This window comes from Canis lupus, chromosome 23, assembly GCF_048164855.1.
Source record: "Canis lupus baileyi chromosome 23, mCanLup2.hap1, whole genome shotgun sequence".
Classification (NCBI taxonomy): domain Eukaryota; kingdom Metazoa; phylum Chordata; class Mammalia; order Carnivora; family Canidae; genus Canis; species Canis lupus.
In genome coordinates, this window is record NC_132860.1 from 52,134,254 (window position 1) to 52,156,180 (window position 21,927).

General features: G+C 44.9%; 1 long non-coding RNA gene across 1 annotated transcript in view; it reads right to left on the minus strand.

Annotated features, from left to right (window-relative positions):
- Positions 1-16,093, minus strand: part of LOC140615229 (uncharacterized) — a 29,501-nt gene extending 13,408 nt beyond the window's left edge. Inside the window, exons 1-2 of the long non-coding RNA XR_012016021.1 lie at positions 15,944-16,093; positions 13,015-14,693 (exon numbers count right to left, since the gene is read on the minus strand). This is a non-coding gene — a long non-coding RNA (uncharacterized lncRNA). The remainder of the gene's footprint in view (positions 1-13,014; positions 14,694-15,943) is intronic.
- Between the last annotated feature and the right edge of the window lie 5,834 nt (positions 16,094-21,927).

The window sequence follows — 21,927 nt, forward strand, 5'->3', positions numbered from 1 at the left end:
GACAGTCTCTTCAATAAATGGTGCTGGAAAAATGGATATACACATGCAGAAGAATGAAACTAGACCACTCTCTTTCAGCATACACAAAGATAATCGCAAAATGGATGAAAGATCTAAATGTGAGACAAGAGTCCATCAAAATCCTAGAGGAGAACACAGGCAACATGTTTTTTGAACTTGGCCACAGTAACTTCTTGGAGATACATCCACAAAGGCAAAAGAAACAAAAGCAAAAATGAACTATTGTGATTTCATCAAGATAAGAAGCTTTTGCATAGCAAAGGATACAGTCAACAAAACTAAAAGACAACCTAAAGAATGGAGAAGATATTTGCAAATGACGTATCAGATAAAGGGCTAGTTTCAAAGATCGATAAAGAACTTCTTAAAATCAACAACAAAGAGACAAAGAATCCAATCATGAAATGGGCAAAAGACATGAGAAATCTCACAGAGGAAGACATTGCCATGGCCAACATGAACATGAAAAAGTGCTCTGCATCACTTGCCATTAGGGAAATACATATCGAAACCACAATGAGAACCACCTCACACCACTGAATGGGGATAATTAACAAGGCAAGAAAAAACAAATCTTGGAGAGGATGCGCAGAAAAGGGAAGACTCTTACACTTTTGGTTGGAATGGGAACTGGTGCAACCACTCTGGAAAACTGTGTAGAGGTTCCTCAAAGAGTTAAAAATAGACCTGCCCTACGACCCAGCAATTGCACTGTTGGGGATTTACCTCAAAGATTCAGATGCACTGAAACGCGGGGACACCTGCACCCTGATGTTTATAGCAGCAATGTCCACAATAGCCAAAATGTGGAAGGAGGCTTGGAGTCCTTTGAAAGATGAATGGATAAGGAACATGTGGTTTATGTATACAATGGAATATTACTGAGCCATTAGAAACGACAAATACCCACCATTTGCTTCAACGTGGATGGAACTGGAAGGTATTACGCTGAGAGATGTAAGTCAATCAGAGAAGGACAAACATATGTTCTCATTCAATTGGTTAATATAAATAATAGTGAAAGGGAATATAAGGGAATGGAGAAGAAATGTGTGGGAAATATCAGAAAGGGAGACAGAACATAAAGACTCCTAACTCTTAGAAAGAAACAAGGGATGCTGGAAGGGGAGGTGGGCAGGGGGTGCGGGTGAGTGGGTGATGGGCACTGAGGGGGGCACTTGCCTAGATGAGCATGGGTGTTACTCTGCTTGTTGGTAAATTGAACACCAATAAAAAATAATTTAAAAAAAAAAGTCCAAACAACTAAATATTTGTGCTGCCAACATAGGAGTACCGAAATATAGAAACCAATTAACAACAAACGTAAAGGAACTCACTGATAATAATACAATGACGGGATTTTAACACCCATATATGGCAATGGACCGATCGTCTATGCAGAAAATCAACAGGGGAACAAGAGCCTTGACAGACTGGACCAGAGGGACTCAAAGATATAGTCTCAACATTTCATCCTAAAGCAGAATACACATTCCTTTCAAGTGCACATGGGACATTCTCCAGAACAGATCATATCATGGCCCACAAATCAGCCCTCAACAGGTACAACAGGTACAAGAAGGTTGGTATCACATCATATACATTTTTGGACAATGAGGCTATGAAACTCAAAGTCGACAGTAAGAACAAATTTGGACAGACCAAAAATACGTGGAGATTATGAACATCCTACTAGAGAATGAATGGAGCAACCAGGAAATTAAAGAGGAAATTTAAAACAAATGAAAATGAAAACATGTTTCTCCAAACCTCTGGGATGTAGCAAAGGCAGTCCTAAGAGGGAAGTACATAGCAATACAGGCCTACCTCAAGAAACAAGAAGTCTCCAATACACAACCTAACCCTACACCTAAAGGAGCTGGTAAAGGAATAGCAAACAAAGCCTAAAGCCTACAGAAGAAGGGAAAAAATAAAGATGAGAGCAGAAATAAACAATACAGAAACAACAAAACAGTAGAATGGAATAGCGAAACTAAGAGCTGGTTCTTCAAAATAATTAATAAAATGGATCAAGCCCTAGCCAGCCTTATCAACGAGAAAAGAGAAAACCTAAATAAATAAAATCACAAGTGAGAGAAGAGAGATCACAATCAACACCAGAAAAATAAGACAATTATAAGCGAATACTATGCAAGATTATACGCTAACAAACTGGGAGAACTGGAAGAAATGGACAAATCCCTAGAAATGTGCAAACGAGCAAAACTGAAATAGGAAGAAATAGAAAATATAAACAGACCCATAACTAGCAAAGGAATTGAATCAGCAAGGCACCTGGGTGCCTCAGTGGTTCAGTTTGTGCTTTGGCTCAGGTCCTGATCCCAGGGTCCTGGGGAATCAAGTCACACATTAGGCTCCCCGCATGGAGCCTCATTTTCCCTCTGCCTATACCTCTGCCTCTCTGTGTCTCTCATGAATATATAAATAAAATCTTTAAAAAAGACAAAAAGACAAAAAGATGAGAAAGGACCCAAATAAAATCACAAATGAGAAAAGAGAAATAACAACCAACACTAGAGAAATAGAAATGATAATAAGAGAATATGATGAAAAATTATATGCCAACAACTGAGAACCTGGAAGAAATAGATCAATTCCTAGAAATATATAACATAGCAAAAATGAAAAAGGAAGAAACAAGAAACTTGAACAGACAGATAACCAGCAGAGAAACTGAATCAGCAATAAGGGATCTCCCAACAGGAGATGCTTAGATCGATAGAACAGAATGGAAAGCCAAAAAAAGATAAAAACATGTAACTCTATGATCCATTAATGGACAACAAGGCAGGAAGGAATATCCAATGGCACAAAGACAGTCTCTTCAAGAAACCCTAAACCTGACCCCAGGATAAGAACAAATGGTGTTGGGAAAACCAGGCAGCCACATGCCCAAGAAGGAAACTGGACCACTTTCTTACACCATCTATATAAAAAATGAATTCAAAATGGATGAAAGACCTAAATGTGAGACCTGAAACCATACAAAGAAGAAAAGATAGGCAGCAACGTCGTTGACATTGGCCATTGGATCATCTTTCTAGATATGCCTCTGAGGTGAGGGAAACAAAAGCAAAAATACTATTGGGACTTCATCAAATTGAAAAGCTTCTGCAAAGTGAAAGAAACAACCAAAGCTAAAAGGTAACATACAGGAGGAGGGGCAAGATGGCGGAAGAGAAGTGTCCCCAAGTCACCTGTCCCCACCAAATTACCTAGATAACCTTCAAATCATCCTGAAAATCTAGGAATTCAGCCTGAGATTTAAACATATACCAGCTGGAATGCTACAGTGAGAAAAGTTTGTGCTTCTATGAAGGTAGGAAGATGGGAAAAAGAAATAAACAAAAGGCATCTAAGGGGGAGAGGCCACCGAGGAGCCGGGCTAAGGCCAGGGCAAGTGTCCCCCGGTCAGGAGAGCTCTGTCCCAGAGAATCAGGAGCTGCACCAATCTTCCAGGGTGGAATGGCGCTCGCAACAATTCAGAGCAGGACCCCAGGAGGGTGGGGAACCCTTGGGGTCCATGGAACACTAACAGACACCTGCACTCCCAGGAGAGTGCACCGAGCTCCCTACGGGCTGCAGGGCACATGCATTGACCCAGGAGCAGCTCTGAGGGGCTCGGGTGGCGGCTCTGTGCGGAGGGGGCTGTGGGTCCCTGGAAGGAGCTAGGTGGCAGCACCTAGGGCAAAGGAAGAGGCTCTGTGTGGAGGGGGCTGCGCGGCTCCTGGAGCAGCTCAGAGGGGTTAGGGCGGCGGCTCTGTGGAGAGGTGGCTGCACGGCGGGGAGCGAGAATCCAACAGTGCTGGACCCAGAGCACAGGGCGCCGAGACACAGCCCAGGATTCGGCCTCCCCCGGTACAGGCAGAGGCCCGGAGGGCCCAGGACAGCAAGGACGCTCCTGCCAAGAGCTCAGCAGACCAGCAGCCCCACCCCGGAGCCTCCAGGCCCTGCAGATGGATTTCTCCGGAGTTACTGCAGGGCTGAATACCGGTTTTCAGACCTGGCCACTGCCACTGGGGTCGTTCCTCCTTGGGCTTCACGGGGTAAACAACCTCCACTGAGCGCTTCACCAGGCAGGGGGAGAGGAGCTCCCCCAAGGGCTAACACCTGAAAATCAGCACAACAGGCCCCTCCCCCAGAAGACCAGCTAGACGTACAACTTCCAGGGGAAGTCAAGGGACTTAAAGTATACAGAATCAGAAGATACTCTCCCACGTTTTTTTTTTATTTCTGATTGCTTCCCCCACCCTTTTTCTCCCCTTTTCTTTCTATAATTTCTCCTTTTATTCTTTTTAGCTTTTTTTCTTCCTTTTTACTTTTTTCTTTTTCTCTTCTCTTTCCTTCTTTCTCTCCTCTCTTTTTTTCTTAAGCCCAACAACTTGTTTTTGGCCACTGTGCACCGAGCAAAATGACTAGAAGGAAATGCTCACCTCAAAAGAAAGAAACAGTCCTCTCTCCCACAGAGTTACAAATCAGGATTACAATTCAATGTCAGAAAACCAATTCAGAAGCACTATTATACAGCTACTGGTGGCTCTAGGAAAAAGCATAAAGGACTCAAGAGACTTCAGGACTGCAGAATTTTGATCCAATCAGGCCGAAATTAAAAATCAATTGAATGAGATGCAATCCAAACTAGAAGTCCTAATGACGAGGGATAAGGAGGTGGAAGAACGAGTGAGTGACATAGAAGACAAGTTGATGGCAAAGAGAGAAACTGAGGAAAAAAGAGACAGACAATTAAAAGACCATGAAGATAGATTAAGGGAAATAAACGACAGCCTGAGGAAGAAAAACCTATGTGTAAATGGGTTTCCTGAGGGCGCTGAAAGGGACAGCGGGCCGGAATGTGTATTTGAACAAATCATACCTGAAAACTTTCCTAATCTTGGAAGGGAAACAGGCATTCAGATCCAGGAAATAGAGAGATACCCCCCTAAAATCAATAAAAACCATCCAACACCTCGACATTTAATAGTGAAGCTTGCAAAATCCAAGGATAAAGAGAAGATCCTTAAAGCAGCAAGAGACAAGAAAATCCTGAACTTTATGGGGAAGAGCATTAGGGTATCAGGAGATGTCTCCAAAGCGACCTGGCAGGGCAGAAAGGGCTGGCAGGATATATTCAGGGTCCTCCATGAGAAGAACATGCAACCAATAATACTTTATCCAGCAAGGCTCTCATTCAAAATGGAAGGAGAGATAAAGAGCTTCCAAAAGGGCAGGAACTGAAAGAATATGTGACCTCCAAACCAGCTCTGCAAGAAATTTTAAGGGGGACTCTTAAAATTCTCCTTTAAGAAGAAGCTCAGTGGAACAATCCACAAAAACAAGAGCTGAAAAGATATCATGATGACACTAAACTCATATCTGTCGATAGTAACTCGAAACGTGAATGGGCTTAATGACCCCTTCAAAGGCGCAGGGTTTCAGACTGGATAAAAAAGTAGGACCCAACTATTTGCTGTCTACAAGAGACTCATATTAGACAGAAGGACACCTACAATCTGAAAATAATGTGTTGGAGAACCATTTACCATTCAAATGGTCCTCAAAAGAGAGCAGGGTTAGCCATCCTTATATCAGGTAAACTAAAATTTACCCCGAAGACTGTAGTGAGAGATCAAGATGGACACTAAATCATACTTAAGGATCTATCCAACAAGAGGACCTACCAATCCTCAATATATACGCCCCGATGTGGGACTGCCAAATATTTAAACCAAATAATAATGAAAGTGAAGAAATATTTAGATAATTATTATCTTATACTTGGTGACTTCAATCTAGGTCTTTCTACCCTCAATACGTCTTCTAAGCACAACATCTCCAAAGAAACGAGATCTTTAAATGATACACTGGAGCAAATAGATTTCACAGATATCTACAGAACTTTACATCCAAACTGAATTGAATAAACATTCTTCTCAAGTGCACATGGAACTTTCTCCAGAATAGACCACATCCTGGGTCACAAATCGCATCTGAACCGATACCAAAAGATTCAGATCGTCCCCTGCATATTCTCAGACCATAATGCCTTAAAATTAGAACTAAATCACAACAAGAAGTTTGGAAGGACTTCACACACTGGAGGTTAAGGACCATCCTGCTTAAAGATGAAAGGGTCAACCAGGAAATTGAGGAAGAATTAAAAAGATTCATGGAAACTAATGAGAATGAAGACACAAACGTTCAAAATCTTTGGCATGCAGCAAAAGCAGTCCTAAGGAGGAAATACATCACAAAACAAGCATCCATTCAAAAACTGGAAAGAACTCAAATACAAAATCTCACCTTACTCATAAAGGAGCTAGAGAAAAAAACAGCAGCTAGATCCTACACCCAACAGAATAAGAGAGTTAATGAAAATTTGAGCAGACCTCAAGGAAATCGAGACCAGAAGAAATGTGGAACAGATCAACAAAACCAGGAGTTGGTACTTTGAAAGAATTAATAACATACATAAACCATTAGCCAGTCTTATTAAAAAGAATAGAGAGAAGACTCAAATTAATAAAATCATGAATGAGAAAGGAGAGATAACTACCACCACCAAGGAAATACAATCGATTTTAAAAACATATTATGAACAGCCATACGCCAATAAATTAGGCAATCTAGAAGAAATGGACGCATTCCTGGAAAGCCCCAAACAACAAAAACTGGAACAGGAAGAAATAGAAAACCTAAACAGGCCAATACCCAGGAAGGAAATTGAAGCAGTCATCAAAAACCTCCCAAGACACAAAAGTCCAGGGCCAGATGGCTTCCCAGGGGTATTCTATCAAATGTTTAAAGAAGAAACCATACCTATCCTACTAAAGCTGTTTGGAAAGATAGAAAGAGATGGAGTCCTTCCAAATTCGTTCTATGAAGCCAGCATCACCTTAATTCCAAAACCAGACAAAGACCCCACCAAAAAGGAGAATTACAGACCAATAGCCCTGATGAACATGGATGCAAAAATTCTCGACAAGATCCTAGCCAATAGGATCCAACAATAAATTAAGAAAATTATTCACCATGACCTAGTAGGATTTATCCCCGGGACACAAGGCTGGCTCAACACTCGTAAACAATCAATGTGATTCATCATATCAGCAAGAGAAAAACCAAGAACCATATGATCATCTCATTAGATGCAGAGAAAGCATGTGACAAAATAGAGCATCCATTCCTGATCAAAACACTTCAGAGCGTAGGGTAGAGGGAACAATCCTCGACATCTTAAAAGCCATCTAGGAAAAGCCCACTACAAATATCATTCTCAATGGGGCAGCACTGGGAGCCTTTCCCCTAAGATCAGGAACAAGACAGGGATGTCCACTCTCACCACTGCTATTCAACGTAGTATTGGAAGTCGTAGCCTCAGCAATCAGACAACAAAAGGACATTAAAGGCATTCAAATTGGCAAAGAAGTCAAACTCTCCCTCTTCGCCGATGACATGATACTCTACCTAGAAAACCCGAAGCCCTCCCCCGCAAGATTGCTATAACTCATAGCAATTTGGTAGCGTTGCAGGATACAAAAATCACTGCCCAGAAATCAATGGCATTTCTATACACTAACAATGAGACTGAAGAAAGAGAAATTAAGGAGTCAATCTCATTTACAATTGCACCCAAACCATAAGATACCTAGGAATATACCTAACCAAGGAGGTAAATGATCTATACCCTAAAAACTATAGAAAACTTCTGAAAGAAATTGAGGAAGACACAAAGAGATGGAAAAATATTCCATGCTCATGGATTGGCAGAATTAATATTGTGAAAATATCAATGTTACCCAGGCAATTTACACGTTTAATGCAATCTCTATCAAAATACCATGGACTTTCTTCAGAGAGTTAGAACAAATTATTTTAAGATTTCTGTGGAATCAGAAAGGACCCTGAATATTCAGTGGGATTTTATTTTATTTTTTTAAGATTTATTTATTTATGATAAACATAGAGAGAGAGAGGCAGAGACACAGGAGGAGGGAGAAGCAGGCTCCATGCAGGAGCCTGATGTGGGACTCGATCCCAGGTCTCCAGGATCACGCCCTGGGCTGCAGGCAGCACTAAACTGCTGCGCCACTGGGGCTGCCCAGTCAGTGGGTTTTTAAAAAAGAAAACTATATCTGGGGGCATCACAATGCCAGATTTCAGGATGTACTACAAAGCTGTGGTCATCAAGACAGTGTGGTACTGGCACAAAAACACACATAGATCAATGGAACAGAATAGAGAACCCAGAAGTGGACCTTGAACTTTATGGTTAACTAATATTCGATAAAGGAGGAAAGACTATCCGTTGGAAGAAAGACAGTCTCTTCAATAGATGGTGCTTGGAAAATTGGACTTCCACCTTCAGAAGAATGAAACTAGACCACTCTCTTTCACCATAAACAAAGATAAACTCAAAATGGATGAAAGATCTAAATGTGAGACAAGAGTCCATCAAAATCCTAGAGGAGAACACAGGCAACACCCGGTTTGAACTTGGCCACAGCAAGTTTATGCAAGGTACATCCGTGAAGGCAAAAGAAACAAAAGCAAAAATGAACTATTGTGACTTCATCAAGATAAGAAACTTTTGCACAGCAAAGGATACAGTCACCAAAACTAAAAACAACCTTCAGCATGGGAGAAGATATATGCAAAAGACGTATCAGATAAAGGGCTAGTTTCCAAGATCAATAAAGAACTTCTTAAAATCAACACCAAAGAGACAAACAATCCAATCATGAAATGGGCAAAAGACATGAAGAGAAATCTCACAGAGGAAGACATTGACATGGCCAAAATGCACATGAAAAAATGCTCTGCATCACTTGCCATTAGGGAAATACAAATCAAAACCACAATGAGATAGCACCTCACACCAGTGAGAATGGAGAAAATTAACAAGGCAGGAAACCGCAAATGTTGGAGAGGATGCGGAGAAAAGGGAACCCTCTTACACTGTTGGTGGGAATGTGATCTGGTGCAACCACTCTGGAAAACTGTGTGGAGGTTCCTCAAAGAGTTAAAAATAGACCTGCCCTACGACCCAAAAATTGCAGTGTTGGGGATTTATCCCAAATATTCAGATGCAATGAAACGCGGGGACACCTGCACCCCGATGTTTATAGCAGAATGTCCACAATAGCCAAACTGCGGATGGAGCCATGGTGTCCATCGAAAGATGAATGGATAAAGAAGATGTGGTTTATGTATACAATGGAATATTACTCAGCCATTAGAAACGACAAATACCCACCATTTGCTTCAAAGTGGATGGAACTGGAGGGTAGTATGCTGAGTGCAGTAAGTCAATCAGAGAAGGACAAACTGTATGTTCTCATTAATTTGGGGAATATAAATAATAGTGAAAGGGAATATAAGGGAATGGAGAAGAAACGTGTAGGAAATATCAGAAAGGGAGACAGATCATAAAGACTCCTACCTCTGGGAAATGAACTAGGGGTGCTGGAAAGGGAGGAGGGCGGGGGGTGGGGGTGAATGGGTGACGGACACTGAGGGGGACACTTGACGGGATGAGCACTGGGTGTTATTCTGTATGTTGGTCAATTGAACACCAATAAAAAAAAAATTTGGGATCCCTGGGTGGCGCAGCGGTTTGGTGCCTGCCTTTGGCCCAGGGCACAATCCTGGAGACCCGGGATCGAGTCCCACATCGGGCTCTCGGTGCATGGAGCCCGCTTCTCCCTCTCCCTCTGTCTGTGCCTCTGCCTCTCTCTCTCTCTCTCTCTCTCTCTCACTGTGTGCCTATCATAAGTAAATAAAAATAAATAAAAATAAAAAAATTTATTTAAAAAAAAGACCAAACAACTAAATATTTATGCTGCCAACATGGGAGTACCTAAATATACAAACCAATTAACAACAAACGTACAGGAACACACTGATAATAATACAATGATAGGGATTTTTAACACCCACTTATGTCATGGACCGATTGTCTATGCAGAAAATCAACAGGGGAACAACAGCCTTGAAACACTGGACCACAGGGACTCAACAGATATAGTCTGAACATTTCTTCCTAAAGCAGAATACACATTCCTTTCAAGTGCACATGGGACATTCTCCAGAACAGATCATATCATGGCCCACAAATCAGCCCTCAACAGGTACAACAGGTACAAGAAGGTTGGTATCACACCATATACATTTTTGGACAATGAGGCTATGAAACTCAAAGTCGACAGTAAGAACAAATTTGGACAGACCAAAAATATGTGGAGATTATGAACATCCTACTAGAGAATGAATGGAGCAACCAGGAATTTAAAGAGGAAATTTAAAACAAATGAAATTGAAAACATGTTTCTCCAAACCTCTGGGATGTAGCAAAGGCAGTCCTAAGAGGGAAGTACATAGCAATACAGGCCTACCTCAAGAAACAAGAAGTCTCCAATACACAACCTAACCCTACACCTGAAGGAGCTGGTAAAGGAATAGCAAACAAAGCCTACAGAAGAAGGGAAAAAATAAAGATGAGAGCAGAAATAAACAATACAGAAACAACAAAACAGTAGAATGGAATAACGAAACTAAGAGCTGGTTCTTCAAAATAATTAATAAAATGGATCAAGCCCTAGCCAGCCTTATCAACGAGAAAAGAGAAATGACATAAATAAATAAAATCACAAATGAGAGAAGAGAGATCTCAATCAACACCAGAAAAATAAGACAATTATAAGGGAATACTATGCAAGATTATACGCTAACAAACTGGGAGAACTGGAAGAAATGGACAAATCCCTAGAAATGTGTAAACGAGCAAAACTGAAATAGGAAGAAATAGAAAATATGAACAGAACCATAACTAGGAAAGAAATTGAATCAGCAAGGCTACTGGGTGCCTCAGTGGTTGAGCATGTGCTTTGGCTCAGGTCATGATCCCGGGGTCCTGGGGGAGCACGTCCCACATCAGGCTCCCTGCATGGAGCCTCATTTATCCCTGCCTATACCTCTGCCTCTCTGTGTCTCTCATGAATACATAAAGGTGAAGCCACTGTGGAAAACAGTCTGGAGGGTCCTCGAGAAGTTAAAAATAGGGGATCCCTGGGTGGCACAGCCGTTTGGCACCTCCCTTTGTCCCAGGGCGTGATTCTGGAGACCCGGGATCGAATCCAACATCGGACACCCAATACATGTAGCCTGCATCTCCCTCTGCCTGTATCTCTGCCTCTCTCTCTGTGACTATCACAAAAAAACTTAAAAAAAAGAAGTTAAAAATAGAGCTACCCTACGATACCAAAATTGCACAGCTAGGTATTTACCCTGAGGATACAAAAGTAGTTTAGTAGATTTGAAGATGAACACACAGCCTAGTGTTGGTAGCAGCATTATCAACAACAGCGAAACTGTGTATACATCCCAGATGTCCATCGACAGATGAATGGGCAGAGACGATGTGGTAAATATACACACTGCGACATCACTCGGTCATCAGAAGGGATGAAAGGAAGCCATTTACAATGACGTGGGAGAAGTGGAAGGGACCTATGCTAAATGAACTCAGTCAGTCAGAGAAAGACAGATACCAAATACCATACAATTGCATTCACATGTGAATTTTAAGAAACCAAACAAACTGGCAAAGGGGCCAAGGGAGGGATGAGAGATGCAAACCAAGAAACACATTTTAACCACAGTGAATAAACTAATAAATACCAGAGGAAGGAGGGGAGATGGGGAATCAGGGGATGGGGATAGTGGAGGTCACCTCTGACCAGAACCAGGCGTTGGATTCAAGGGTTGAATCACTATGTGTAAACCTGAAACTACATCATACTGTGTTTATAAAGAGGAATTCAAATAAATCTTTAAAATAATAATTGGGAGTATAGAGGAAACATGTGCACACAAGAGATAAAGTCAGAAAGGCAACTGAAAATCCAAACAGAGTCTTTAGAGCCACAAATCCCCTCCTTAGCTCAGCTCAGGAGAATCCTGCCATGCCTATTCTCACCCCAGCAGAAGCATGGATTTTGATTCTCTGGGGAGACCACTGACTTGGTGGAGTCAGGCTATCTTTGAACCCAAAACCTAAATAGAGTGCATAAAACTAAACTGCCCAAGATGCTAGGAGTCCCAGTGCAGGCACATGCCAAGACACAAACTCTAACCATACACAGACATAAGCCTAACCCTCCACTTAAGTCTAATGTTAACATAACCCTTCAACAAGAACTATCACTAATCAAAAACCAAACCCAAACCCCAAGACCGAAACACATTCACTGAACCTCCCTGCCAACCCTCACCCTAACTCCTAAACCTATTCTAAACCCTTAACCCTGACCCTTATCTTAAATCTAACCCTAACCCTAACCTCTAACCCTAACCTTATCTTAATGTACTCAAATCCTATTCCTAACCTTAACCTGTACCCTAACCCTAACCCTCTAATACTAATCCTATCTCATATCCTAAAGTGTACCCTAAACCTATCCTAAAAGAAATCCCTAACCCACTGCCTAACCCTCTCTTACCCTTTTCCAAAACCGTGCCCTGACCCTGACCTAACCCTAACCATAACCCCTAATCAAACACTAACCCTAACCCTAGCCCTAACCCCTATCCTAAAACTAACCCTCGCCCTAACCCTAAACCTAGCCCTAACTTTAACTCTAAACCCTAAACCTAACCCCTAACCCTAACTCACACCCTAACCCCTAACCCCAACTGCAAACCTAGCCTAAACCTAACTCTAACCATAACCCAAACCCCAACTCGTAACCTCCTGCCCTAATCCCTAAAGTCTAAACCCTAACCCTAACTCTAACTCCTGTCCCTAATCCAAACCCCGATCCTAACTCCTAACAACTGAACCTTACCCTTATCCCTCACCCTAACCTTTAATCCATAACCATAAGCATAATCACTAACCCCTAACATCTAACCTAAGACTAACCACCAACTGCCTCCCCTCCCCTGTCTTACCATTCATTCTACCCATTCACTTACCCAGGGTTCTGAGGAGTCCCTTCTGACATGGACATGGCCCCCAACGGCGCCTCCAGAGTCCTCCAGGGGGTCCTGAGGAAGCCGGGCTCCTGTGAGTGGGGACGTGGCCCCACGTGTTCCTGAGTCATAGTCAGCGGGTCCTGAGGACCCGGGTCTCCTGTCAACCTGGATTATGCCTCACATACTCTGGAAGCCTCACAGCAGGTTCTCAGGATGCTGGAGGCTCTTGTCAGCCTGGACACGGACCCACGTCCCCCAGAAAACTCACAGTGGGTCCTGAGGAGGCTGTGGGTTCCTGTCAGCCTAGACGCAGCCTCATGTGTCCCGAAGCCAAAGTGCAGGTCCTGAGGAGGACATGGCCCCACATTTTCCTCAGCCTCACCATAAGACTTGAGGAGCTTGGGAGCTCCTGTCAGCACGGACGTGGCCCCAAATCATCCCGATCCTTCACAGTGTGTCCTGAGGAGGCTGGAGACTCCTGTCAGTGTGGATTCAGCATCCACATCTTCCTTAGGCCTCACCACAGGCTCTGACAAGGCTGGGGTCTTCTTTCTGCATGGACGCATCCCCATATTTCCTGAAGACTACACCGGGTGTCCTGAGGACATCAGCGTCTGTTGTGTGGACGTGGCCCCACGTCCTCCCAAAGCGACACCGCAGGTTCTGAATGGCTGGGGCTCCTGTCACTTTAGATGCTGCCCCCAGCTTCCAGAAGCCTCAACTTATGTCCTGAGGAGCCAGTTAGCTCCTGCCAGAGTGGACACAGCGCCACATCTTTCAGAAGCCTCCAGGCATGTCCTCAGGTGGCCCAGGGGCTCCTGTCAGCGTGGATGCAGGCCCACATCTTACTGAAGCCTCCCTGCGGGTCCTGAGGCAGCCCAGGGGCTCCTGTCAGGGTGGGTGCGGGCCCACAATTTCCTGAAGCCTCCCCGCAGGGCCGGAAGCGGCCCAGGGTCTCTTGTCAGGGTGGATGTTGTCTCACATCTTCCTGAAGCCTCACCGTGTGTCCTGAAGAGACTGAGGCTCCTGTCATCATGAACGCTGCCCAATATCCCCCTGAAGACTCTGCGTAGTTTCTGAGGAGGCTGTGGCTCATCCACGTGGATGTGTCCCCACGTCTTCCTCAGGCCTCCCCAGCACAGGCTGGCTCCTGTTAGTGCAGGCAAAGGAGGCCTACTGTGCATGCGTGCCCCCTGGGCGGTGCCTGGGCTCGGGCACCCACTGCGGGATGCTCAGTCGCTACAGGAGGCTGTGCAGGAGGCAGCGTGCCCGTCTCTGGGCCAACCTCTGCCTCCTTCCAGGCTCTAGCTGTGGCCTGTTATCTTCAGAAACATCTGCCTGAAAAAGAGCCCAACACCCGGCTTCCCCAAAAATACTTAAGGAGAAAGAATTGGAGCCCAAAGGACGCGAAATGAAATGTGGACCAGACTTTTACCACGTCTTGTAAAACTCACTCAACCCTCTTCCACTGTGGGCGGGACCGTGGGCTGCTGCAGGCACCCTGGAAACAGTGTGGAGGCTCCTCAGGAAGTTGCAAATAGAGCCGCCCTGCGACCAGCAGGTATACGGCCTGGAGCTCACTCCGAAGATACAGATGCAGTGAGACGTGGGACAACTGCACCCCAATGTCCACAGCAGCGGGGTCCACGTTGCCACACTGTGGGAGGAGCCTCGGTGCCCTGTGGCAGATGAGGGATAAAGAGGATGGGAGATAGATGATGGTCATAGAAAGAGGAATGGTACTCAGCTATCAAAGAGAAGGAAATCTTGCCATTTGCAATGTCATGCATAGAACTAGAGGGATCATCCTAAGTGAAATAGGTCATTCGGAAAACAGAATGACCCTGTGGTGTCATTCATAGGTGGAATTAAAGAAGCAAAGCAGAACATCTGTGAAGGGAAGGAAAAATAAATAAGATGAACACAGATGCAGGAAATACAGACTCTTAATTATAGGAAACAAACTGAGTGTTGCTGCAGGAGAGGGGACGGGGGAGGGGATAACAGGGGACCAGCATGAAGGAGGGCACGTGATGTCACGACCACTGCGGTTATCTCCAACTGGTGAATCCCTGAATTCTTCCTCTGAAAGTATAATACACTATATGTTAATTAATTTGGTTTAGATTAAATTAATTTTAAAAAATCAGTTGTATCAGAGCACGTTTCCTTCTGGACACTCTGTTCTGCTCCTTCAGCTTATGCTGGGACCAACCCTCGTGGGTCTGGTTTGCTTAAGTAGGTGTCAGGCCTCATCCATGGACCAACCCAAGGTTAGAACTCACGACCCCGTGATCAGGACCGGAGGTGAGGTCAGGAGCCGAATGCTTAACTTACAGAGCCAGGTGGGATCCCGAGGACAACACTGCTTTATCCTGTGTCTCTGTGACATCGTTTGAAATAGGAAAGTGCTGCGTCGCGCTCTGTCCTGCTTCTCCAATACTGATTTGCTGTCCGGGGTCATTTGTGGGGGCGGATGGATGTCACAGGGTTTTTTTTTTCCTATTTATAGGATCTGCCACCATGATTTGACAGGAATGACATTGAAATTGAGGGTGGCTTCAGGAACTGCGGACATTTTCACAAGATGAGGCTCCCAACCCACGAGCCCAGGACGGCCTCCCAGAGCCTGGAATGGCTCAGTGCACAAGTCTTGTGCTCCTTTGGTTCAGTCTCATTATTTATTCTCTGTGATGCTCCTGAGAAGGGAGTCATGTCCGTCATTTCCTTCCTGAGTGCTCATTGTCAGGACACAGCAAGCCCAACAGTAGAATAAATACTGAGCCCAGGCCAAGGGCAGGAAGGCCCTATTAGAACAGCTCTCAATGCCCTTGAATGCCCCATATCAAAATGTAAACAGAACTTTAGTAATTGATCCACCCTTCGGGAGTTCCCCGAGACCAGCTCTTAAAACTAAGCTAAAACCCACCTGGGGGTCCAAGTCCCTGCTCCACTGTGTCGGGTATACTTGGACACAAGCTCGAGCTTGTAAATAAACCCTCGTGTGTTTGCATCAGTGTCAGCTTCTGATGGTTTCTCGGATTCGCAATCTTGGGCTCAACAGTCTGAGATAAAAAACAAAAACAAAAACAAAAGAAGCTCGGACACAAGTCGAGTGAATGCAGGGTTCTGAGAAAAGAGGCGGAGACCCGGGGGCTTGGGGGCTCTTCTGTGGAGGCCCCAGCAGACTGGGGGGCGGGATGCTCAGCCCCAGAGCCAGAGGACCCAGCGTCCCCACCCGCATCCCACCCATCAGGGCCGGGTCTCAGGGAGCAGCACAGCACTGCCCGCTGGAGCCCAGAGACGCTGATGCCCACCACGCCTCTGCCCCCGCAGGTGCAACTCCCAGGGAGATGTGCACCTGACAATCAACACCACGGCCCATCCGCACACCCACACAGACAATTCGCTGCCACTAAGTTGTCGGACCACAGAGGCTGCAGAGCTTCAGCTCTGCCTGGAAAGTAGGGTCTAGATTCCTTTGTACTTTGTGCTCTATTTTCAATCATTTTCTTTGACTTTTTTTATTAATTGCCTTATTTTAATTTTTATGTATGTACCTTAGATATTTCTAATTTTTACTTTCATGGTACTTCATTGTGTTTTTTTTTATTTTTTTTCAATTTATTTATCATAGTCACAAACAGAGAGAAAAAGAGAGAGAGAGAGAGAGAGGCAGAGACACAGGCAGAGGGAGAAGCAGGCTCCATGCACTGGGAGCCCGAAGTGGGATTCGATCCAGAGTCTACAGGATCATGCCCTGGGCCAAAGGCAGGCGATAAACCGCTGCGCGACCCACGGACCACCTTAATTGTTTCTATTTTGGGATTTAGAATCTTTTAACAAGCAGGCCAAAATAATCTATTGGTTTTTTTGTGGGGGGGAGGGAAGTTGTTATTGTTTTTCTTGTTTTTTCTTTTTCTTCCTTCTTTCTTTTCTGGAAGAAATAATGAGATGGAGAAATTCACCTCCATAAAATAACATGAGGTTCTACTCACAGCCAGGAAGTTCATCAATACACATATATGATGTCTAACTACAGTTTAAAACAATGATTATAAAGATAGCATCTGGGCTAGAAAAAGAGCACAGAAGAAAACTAGAGAATCCCTTACTGTAGAAGTAAAACAACTAAAATCTAGTCAGGCCAATGTTACAAATGCTATAACTGAGATGCAGTTCCAAGTGGAAGCCTTAAAAACAAGAAAGGTTCTGGACCACAGACACAGAAGTAGGGAAGTCAGTCACTTATTAAAACAGTAACATTCATACCATAGGAGACTCAGAAGATGAAGAGAGAGAAAAGGTGGGCCTTGCTCAGACATTAGAAACGACAAATAACCACCATTTGCTTCAACGTGGATGTAACTGGAAGGTATTATGCTGAGTGAAGTAAGTCAATCAGAGAAGGACAAACATTGTATGTTCTCATTCATTTGGGGAATATAGATAATAGTGAAAGGGAATATAAGGGAATGGAGAAGAAATGTGTGGGAAATATCAGAAAGGGAGACAGAACGTAAAGACTCCTAACTCTGGGAAACAAACTAAGGGTGATGGAAGGGGAGGAGGGCGGGCGGTGGGGGTGAATGTGTGATGGGCACTGAGGGGGGCACTTGACGGGATGAGCACTGGGTGTTTTTCTGTAGGTTGGCAAATTGAACACCAATTCAAGAATAAAATTATTATAAAAAACAAGAAAGAAAGAAAGAAAGAAAGAAAGAAAGAAAGAAAGAAAGAAAGAAAGAAAGAGTGGCACCTGTGTGGCTCAGTTAGTTAAGCTTCTGCATTAAACTCAGATCATGATCCAGGTCACAAGGCAGGCTCCCTGTTCAGAAAGGAACATGCTTTTCCCTCTCCCTCTGCCCCTCTCACTCATGCTTTTTCTCTCCTCTCTCTCTCAAATAAATAAAAAACATCTTTGCAGAAGAAACAAACCCACAAGGAAGAGAAATCTCCCATGTAGAAGAATTTTAAACAATTTGTGCAGACATTGCACCGTCAAGTTCATGAGCATAGCTTCCCACTCTTAAGTGTGGAATACACATAGTAACTTCCTTCTACAAAATATAATATGAAAAAGTTAAAATAATATTGATAATATAATAATAATAATAAAAATAATAATTAATAATAATAATAAAGAATCAGTTTACTGTGGAGAAAGCTGACAAACACTACCACAGCAAGGTGACGAGATCGATACCAAGACTGCTAAATCATGTTAGTATCTATCCCTTATATGATATAATAAAAATGGCAGTATATCTCTGTATATAATCCACAAAACAGTTCAATTATGAGATAAATGACAGACATGTCCCAACTGAGGGAAAGTTTACAAAATACTCTACTTCTCAAAGTGTTCCAGTGCAACAACAAGGAAAGGCTGAAAGACTGTCACAATATAGAGGAGCCTAAGAAAACAGGAGGACAAATGGAATGTGATATGAGGGATGGTAACTTGGCAAAAACTAAGGAAATCTGAATAAACTATGGTCTTTGGTTAATGCGACTATTTTAAATTTGATTCCTTAGCTAATATTTGTACCGTAGTAATATAAGATATCAATAATTGGAGAAATTGAGAGCAAGTGCATGTGAATGCACTGTAGTATCTTCTCAATTTCTCTATAAATCTTTGTTTTTTTCCTAATTAATAAGATTTATTATGAAAATCGACTTAAATGAATCAGGCTCCAAGTGTGAAGACATTTTAAGAATCGTTGAATTAACTTTTGCCTTATTCTTAAAGAGTTCCTTTGATGGAAACAAAGTAAGAATTTTAGATCAGAAGGAAAGAAAGACACTTATGAACACGTATAATGCCTCCTCAACCTGAAAAGCAGGAACAGATAATAAATAGCAAAAATAAGATAAAAATACTTCTAGTATAATAGACACCATATTGCAAGTGCATTTAAAATTATCAATGCATAACATTTATTTCCTTGACATTTGTCTTCAAAAGAGTTCACAGTGTTTCAGTGTCAGTTGAAACAGGGGAAGAATCTCAGGGAAGAATCCTTCACAAAATAATCGGACCATTGGTAATAATGACTCTCAGTTCTTTCCAAATCCATAAAGATGCATTTCCTGAGGAGTGACTGAGCTGGGAAGAAAGAGATGAGAAACCCTCATCCCTCTGAATTACTTGTGTCAGAATATTTTAACCATAGTACTACGGATAGTAAATTATCCTTATTAACAGGAAATATGTCTCAGATTGGAATCTGAGCAATTAGATGGCCAGAGTAAAAACACTTTGACTCGCTCTTCATCTTTTAAAGATAAAGGAGAGCTTTTCTATATACAAACTCAGTTGTCTAGATAGCCTTAGGGAATAAGAGTCTGCAGCATGGAATCCCGCTGCACAGCTGGGACGCCCACGAGCCAGGTCTTCCTGATCCCAAATCCCTGGGCCTGTCCCCCAACACACGCTGCCAAGCTGAGGTCATTTGCTCTCTTAGGAGCTCCGGGGAAGGGGGAAAGAGCTAGATAGGATGGGATGGAATGCAAAGAGGCCGAGAAAATGAAGGCCTTTCTACTTTAAGTTCAGTGTTCGTACAAGTCCAGCCATCCCAGGCCCCTGTGAAGAAGAGCTGAAATTTACATTATTTCAGTTACAGGAAAAAAACAAAGTTTACAGCTTAATGTCTTTGAAAGCCCCACAACAGAATGAAACCGAGCCCATGCCAAGGGTTGGAAGTGCCTATTAGAATGAGAGCAGAGCTTAATACCCTTGAAGGCCCCATATCAAAATGTAAACAGAACTTGAGGAATTGCTCCAGCCCTTTTGGAGGACCCCGAGACAAGTCCTTAAAACTAAGTTAAAACCCACCTCGGGGTCCAAGTCCCTGCTCCGCTGTGTTGGGTGTACTTGGTCGCAAGCTCGAGTTTGGAAATCAACCCTTGTGTGTTTGCATTGGTGTCAGCTCCTTAGTGGTTTCTCGGATTCGCAATCTTCACACAACACCCCATGTCCCCTCCCACCTTGACTGAAACCCTATCCCCTCCCACCCAGGGTGAAACTCAGTCACCTCCCTGCCTACAACAGCTGGGCACAGGCCGTCACACAGGTCCCACGGGCACGGTGGGCACTCCCGCCTTCCCTGGCCTCCCAGAGGAAGGAAAGAGGTTTCGGCCGGACACACTACCATGGTGGCCCCAGGGCTCCCTGCCCAGCACGGCACCTTTTGACAGGTCGGGTCTCTGTTCCTGACGCCTGCTCCTCCTCCCCGGTTTTCCCACAGGAAATGAAGCAGGATGCCCTGGTCTCCTCCAGGGACATCACGCAGGTAGACCTGGACGTCATCAGGAAGTTCAGCAACCACATCATGTTTTAGGACTGCTAGGCGGACGGGTGAGGCTGCTGGGCCAGGGGGCTTCCGGGCCTCGGAGGCTTTTGGGTAAGGTAAACGGGGCCTCTGAGGCCAGGGGGAGCAATAGCAGCCAACAACACATGGCTCCATGGTAGGGTGATGGGGATGACCACACCACCCCCCCGGGGCCTCAGGGATGAGGAAGCCACAAGGATGGGGCCTCCAGAGGTTCCCATGGGAGCTGAACACCAAAGGGGAGAGGGACGGCCCCCTGAGAAGCAGGGGATGGGGTGGCAGACATGGGGGGTAGGAACCGGACCTGGGGGCCGTGCGGCATGTCCGCGGCTGGAGCAGGACACACATTGATCCCATGAGGGTCAGACGGTTCAGAGTGACACCCACTCTCAGTGTTTTATATATTTCTAAATTCTGTGCATTTAATTTGAGACAATTTGCAATTTGAAAACATACATATTATGATGACCCCCTGATAATGCCCCTGGTACAGCCAGGGCCTTGCACTCACCACATGGGTCCACAGGGGCAGGTGTTACAACAAACCCCAGAATGGGGTCACCTTTATTTGTAGACGTCTCTGTGTACATCTTAGAGAAAGAGGATGCCCTTTGTCTGCCGGCCCCCCACGCCATCCCCCCATTCCCCAGACCCACACCATCCCCCTACCTCATCATCCCCCATGGCATCGCCCCTACCCCATCCCCCTCAAACACACACAGCCTCACACAATACCCAACCACAGTATACCCCAACATCCCCCCTACACCATTCCCCACATTCCACTACCATCATACCCATGCCCCCACACCATCCACCACCACACCATCGGCCCCGAGCAAGGACCCAATCTAGCTACCCCCTGTGGGACATGATCAGCCTCCCCGGGGTTCTCTGGATACCCTGCTCCCATCAGAATCCCGGGTGTCCCATAGAGTACCCAGGGGTTGCAGGGAGGAGGGACGGCAGGGAGCCCCTGACAGTGTGTGAGCAGGTGAGTGAATCAGAGGAACCACTGTGCCCTGCCTCCACCCACTGTCACTCCTAGAGGGCAGGACACCCTGCACAGGACACCAGGCCCTAACCCAGAGGTACCTGGGCTGATTGGGCCCAGGCTCTGTGGGGGCTGGGTTGACTTGAGCCCCCACCAGTCTCAACACAAAGACTAATGGAATCAGGTCCCCATGGCCCTGGCCAGCCCTGGATTCTGGCCCCAGGCTGAGCAAGCCCTCTCACAGCTGGATGTGGCCTGCGGGGCCCTGGGCGTGCCCCACAGATCCAGGTCACTGATCTAGGGAAGCCCTGGGGATCCTGGGACACCCCAGTGTGGGGAGAGGAGGGGCAAGCTGGTGGGCCCCACCCACTCCCAAACCAGGAGCCAGGCTCCTCCAAGTGCTGGGGCCCAAAGAGGCTCCAAGGCCGGGATCCAGCTGCCCTTCAGGGACCCGGAACAGGAGCCCATGAGTTGCAGGTTCAGGTCAGCTCTGATGTCCTCAGTACCATCACTCAGGCTGAAACCTCAGGACACACGCCCCCACCCGGAGTCCACACATGCTCCCAGCTGGGGGACTCCAGC